The sequence below is a fragment of the Beta vulgaris genome, chromosome 9 (assembly GCF_026745355.1).
Source record: "Beta vulgaris subsp. vulgaris cultivar EL10 chromosome 9, EL10.2, whole genome shotgun sequence".
Lineage (NCBI taxonomy): Eukaryota > Viridiplantae > Streptophyta > Magnoliopsida > Caryophyllales > Amaranthaceae > Beta > Beta vulgaris.
This window is the reverse complement of record NC_079210.1, coordinates 42548725-42554724: the sequence shown is the minus strand read 5'-3', so window position 1 is coordinate 42554724 and position 6000 is coordinate 42548725.

Sequence of the window (6000 nt, the reverse complement as noted above, 5' to 3'; positions counted from 1 at the left end):
TGCTTTTGCCATTGAGTCATTGAGATCTCATATGGTAAACCCTAGAGAATAGCTATGATCCAAAGTGACGTGGAGGTTTGATCTTGCTTGTCGGAGGTTCCTAGCTCCTACGTGGCACCATGACTTTTGAAGTAACCTATAAAAAAAAGCTTGGTAAGCAACGAGGAGCAACTGTTGAAGAAAGGGAATACGCGATCGGATATTCCATATCTTAGTACTTGCAAATGCATTTGCTGCCCTCTATCACTCTATGACTTGGTGATTGTTTATGAAGTTGGTATTTTTCTATTCAACTAAATTTAACTTATTTGAGAAAATATCAGTTTTAGATATCATAAATCAATAACTAAGCTTCCCGAAATTAGTTTAGATAACTATAGCCTATAGGTAAATCTTTTATGCATAATTGACAAGAACTCGCAGGCCGCATCATATAAGTGATCACATAGCAAACTTGTGGCTGCGCGCTAAGTCTATAATTTAAAAAATCCCCTATGGAGAGAGGATTATGAGATTCCATCGCAAGTTATGAGGATTTGCATGTAATTTGATTTGTCTTCTAGCATAACGATCACATACCGATTCTTAAGCGGAGTTGTGGAGGTGTATGTGATCATTAACCGATTTGCTTAATTAAGATGATTTAATGCAATATCCATACAATAGGATACACTAATTTTTCTTTTAGGTAACTCATATATATGCTAAGATATTCTACTTTTTCCTTTCAAAAAAAAAAAAAAAGATATTCTACTTTCGAACGTGCTTAACTTAGATTAATCTCGTGGTGATAGACCTCTTGAAAAGTTTATCAAGTTGCGGATGCATCAATGCGGCCAACCAATGTGCACTAAAAGAGCATGTGTTTACCGGCCCAAGTACAAATTTTATCTTGAATGCTATGATACGTTTGTACAAATTTGTTTGTAAATTGTAACAATATATATAGGATGATAATCTTCTCCTTTTGAAAAAATGTATTATCTTTGTCTCAATATACTTTTCTTATATTCTTTTCTTTTTGATGTCTCATATAACTTAGCTTGCTACATTTTTTTTGGCAATTTATAAGTGATACTTGACCTTTAGGAATGGTATTATCTCTAAACTCGTACACTATTTGCAATCCATGCATGTCTCTTCCTTTTAGACACCCATAAGCGGCGAATCTAGCTAGAATTTTTTTAAAAGTGAGGTTAAAACAACATCAATAAATTTTTACCGAGTTCAAGATTAATTTTGCAAAAGAATTTTCAATTTTGTTGAGTTTAGTTGTTTTCTTCACCTTTTAAAAACTAAGTTTCATGTCTAATAAGTTCAGATCATGTCTGATCAAGTTTGATTAAGTCTAATACAACACCCAAAAATAAATTCATCAGATATAATAAATTCAATTCAGATAAGTTTAGGTTTTTTTTCAAGTGAAAAGAACGCACTTTAAATAGGATTAATTAATCTGTCAATTATTATTCACATCTATAATAAAGCTGATAAATTCCTAAATGTCACTCCCTTAAAATTGATGCAGAAATTTAGCATGTAAATTAAGAGCTCGGACTTGGGAATAGTTAAAACTTGAGTTCACTCATGGTACACCCGGGTGTACCATGAGTATGGTATAACTAGGGGTATTTTTGTAATTAATTAGAACTTCATGTGCTCATTTGACACCAAATTTGCTCATATGGCATTTTGCTCATTTACTCATTTGCTCATTTTGCTCATTTTATAATAAAAGTGTTTGCTCATTTTTTTTAAATGGGTAGAAATATTTGCTCATTTGTTCATTTTGCTCATTTGTTCATTTTGTTCATTCGCTCATTTTGCTCATTCACTCATTTTACTCATTTGAAGAAAATAATTTTGGATGTATCATGAGTATGGTACACCCAGGTGTACTATAAATATTCTCTTAAAACTTAAAAGTTCATAATTCCAGGCGTGCATAGTAGGCGAAAGAGTAAGACACGTGAAGGTCACGTGAAGACAGAGGTATCTTATGTGGCAAAATGACCTTTGGAGTAAATGAAGAGGCAAAAAACATTGGGCAGACAACGTGAAGTGGCGAGTTGTCGCCGTTTGAGAATATGCACGCATCAATAATCTTCGCAATCTTCTCATTTACTGTACAGGTCAGGAGAAGTGCAAGTACATATAAAAGCTTATCCAAATCACAACTCGCAATATATAGCATGGCCTATACCTAATCACCAGAATAATTTTATTCCTAAGGATAAAATTTCATAAACTAAATTATTTTTCAGATTGATATACAGCAGAAGAAACACCTATTATATTATAATCCTAATGTACGACCTTAACTGGATTCAGAATTAATCTCTATATAATTAAAAAGATTGTAATTGGCACAAAGCTGTATAATGTAAACTCTATAATGAAACTTTTGTAGATGTATATAAACAAAATTACATTTTATATATAATTTGAGAGAATATTATCTTTTAAAAAGTCATAGATAGATCGATGTAAAAGTCTTTGTATATAGAGAGAAAGTACCTTTTGAGAGATAAGTTTTTTTTTTTTATCATTAGGACAACTGTGACTGATAAGTTTGGTTAGAGAAAATTTTAAACTCATATCTTATAAATTTATTTGTTATTATCTATTTCTCTCACTTTTTCATACGAAACTTCGTTTTAGAATATATTATCAGATTTAGATGATTTGAGTTTGTGGATAGAAAAGGGTTGGTGAGGCAGATGTCGAGAATCTTTCTTTATCTAAAGTTAGTTTGTGGATAATTTTAATATTTTTGTGATCCTTAATGTTGTTAATTTGTTTTTTTTTAATAACAAGTTTATGATGTATTGGACAACAATAAGAAACTAATGAGTGGTTTATAAAACATTATCGATAATATCTTGTCTTGTAGATCTAAATTGAATAATCTTTGAAAAACAAAGATTAGCGAAGGGCTTAGCTTGTGTAAGAAAGGCTCCGACATTTGGAACCAATCATGATTGTCTCTTTAGTTTTCTTTGGATATCAACTCAATTACAAACTCACGATAATATTCTCTCAGAACAAAGAAAAAAATTAAGATAAAAAAGTAAAGACTCACCATAATAACTACAATAAATCACCAGATCATTTTTATTAATTTGAATAAAGCTAGTTTGCTGCTATTATCATTAATTGACTACTACATTTGGTCTTTATTAATTTTTCCTTCTTTTTTGTTAACTGTTATAAATTAGGTAATTCTTTCTTATTTCTCCAATGTGGGACTTAAAATGTATATTTAACAACTATTCAAAGTATTTGATATGAGAAATGCAGTAATAAGTGCATAATTTTAAATTAATTGAATACTTTATTAATTCTTTTTTAATTGCAACATATTCCTTATTTAGAAGTTTCATATTAATTGCTATATATTCCTTATTTAGAAGTTTCATATTAATTGCTATATATTCCTTATTTAGAAGTTTCATATTAATTGTAACATTTATTTATATAATAATATATTTTCTTTATCTCTTTCCTACATACACATATATCCCACTTTTTATCAATCTTATCTCCTATTCACATGCCTTCTTTAAAATAATATGTTAAGGGTTAATATTGCAATTAAATAAGAACGAAAGAAGTATCAGCTTGCGGTGAGGATGTGAGGTTGGCCTTCGATTACAAAAAATAGATTAATAGAATAGCAAAGTGAAAGTTGATAACATTGATGCCAATGTTATGAACTCAGATGGTTTTGAATTATACAGAAGTATATAACATCTTCTATTTTGTATGTCAAATTTTTTTTTTTTTAAAAAAGAGTTTGTTTTATAAGAACATGTGATGAACCATCATTGAGAAAAATTTGATGTGTTGTTAATTTGGAGTAGAAGTATATTAGAAAGAATAAAGGAACTCCCTGAAAAAAAAAGGGAAAAAAAAAGAAGAAATCATTTATATATGAATAGCATCATAGCATGCAGTTCAAGTTATTGGAATAAAATACTAATTGATTTTCATAATATTAATTAACTTTGGTTTCTTATAAGTTATAGCAGAAGCAATATGTAGGAGGTATTACCGTAAATCAGTGGATACGTCTCTTCTACTCATTTTTGAAGATAGTGTGATGCGCAAATTAGATGGTAGACATTTAAATGGTACGCACCATTCAACATAATGAACAAAATAACATCCTTAATGAACAAACTAAGCAAAAGAACAACATACAAGACTCAATGAACATCTAATAAATCAGCAATGAATAATAAGAAGAAGGAAAAAATGAACATAAGAGGAAATATATGATGAACAACTACTCAACCTAATGAACAGACAAAGGAAACACAATGAACAAAGAAATATCGTCTGCAATAAACAAACTAAAAAACATAAAGATAAATGTTAACAAAGGAGAATCGTCGCGATCGATGTTCATTGGAGAACAGTTGATGTACATTAGTTTCACATGTTCATTGGAGAACAGTTGATGTATATAGTTTCACATGTTCATTAGAGAACAATTGATGTATATTAATTTCACATGTTCATTGGAGAATAGTTGAAGTACATTAGTTTTAAGCATTGTATGTTTTTCAAGTTGCATTTAGGCCCGTGTCTACCATTAGAATGATAGACACAAATCCACCATCTACCAATTGAGTGGAATGGGAATTGGGAGGGGGTAGGAATCAAATTGGTTGAGCGCCTTACCTATGGTAGGTGGCCTGACCCAAGCCCTACATTTAAATTTTTGTGTGGTAACAAGTACCAATCTCAATTTTGATTACAACTTTTCTCATTAAGTAATCACGTATTTATCCAGCAAGGTTAGAAAACGCGTACTAAATACCAACTCCTAAAATATATCTAACTAGACTCCTGAGAATATTTATAGTACACCCAAGACTACTTTCTCCAAACAAAATGAGCGAATGGGCAAATGAGCAAAAATGAACAAATTAGCAAACATTTCTACTCATTTAAGAAAATGAGCAAACACTTTTATTACAAAATGAGCAAAATGAGCAAATGAGTAAATGAGTAAAATGCCCATATTAGGCTATGAGCAAATTTGGTGTCAAATGAGCACCTAAAGTTTTGATTTATTACAAAAATACCCCTAGGTGTACCATGCTCATGGTATATCCGGGTGTACCATGAGTGAACTCCTAGACTCCTAATTGTAAGATAAATTTTATCTTCTAATTCTATCTTATTAACTTTAATCATATATCCTAATAATAGACTTATATTATCATAATAATATCATATATGAGATTCAATCAACTGAGATAACTACATTATCCTCAACAACTACACTCGATAAAAAAATAAAGGTAAACGGGCAATGAAGTACAAGAAGAAGAGGGAATGATGTGATTTTTCATTGAGCCTATTGTTTCCTTAACAACGTCGTTGTTTGTGGTTTCCCAGTGAGTAAATAACTGGAAAAAAATACTTCCTCTGTTTCAATTTAGTTGTAACAGTTTTAAAATCACGGACTTTTAGTCAATTATTAGAGAGGAGAGAGATGAAGAAAGAACATAAATTGTCCTTAAGAGAGATATAGAGATAAGTTATTATCCAAAATGAAAGTGTCACAATTAGATTGAAACGGAGGAAGTAATAAACATGTATTGTGTAGTAGTGTTTGTGCAAGTCAATTTAAATGCCTATCTCTTCAATGGTAAGGAGAAGAATTGTGCCCACACCTAACTCTTATATTTTTTGGTTGAGAGTAGAAGCGGAACATAAGAGGATTATACACCAAATTGACAAGATTCGAACCCAAAACATCTATAATATAAGGTATAATGATCAATTACTACTTAATATCTAGATGCATAATGAACGCGTTGCAATTTTCCTAGTTATTGCCGATGTTTTTTTTTTCTTTTCCCTAGTTGTCACTTATTTGGATGAAATTTTTAACGGGAAAGGTTCAATGAATGTAGACAATAGATCTACATTGACTGAACATAGACAGGTGATCGACTATTTTGCCGGTCGCTAGTGAAGTAATAA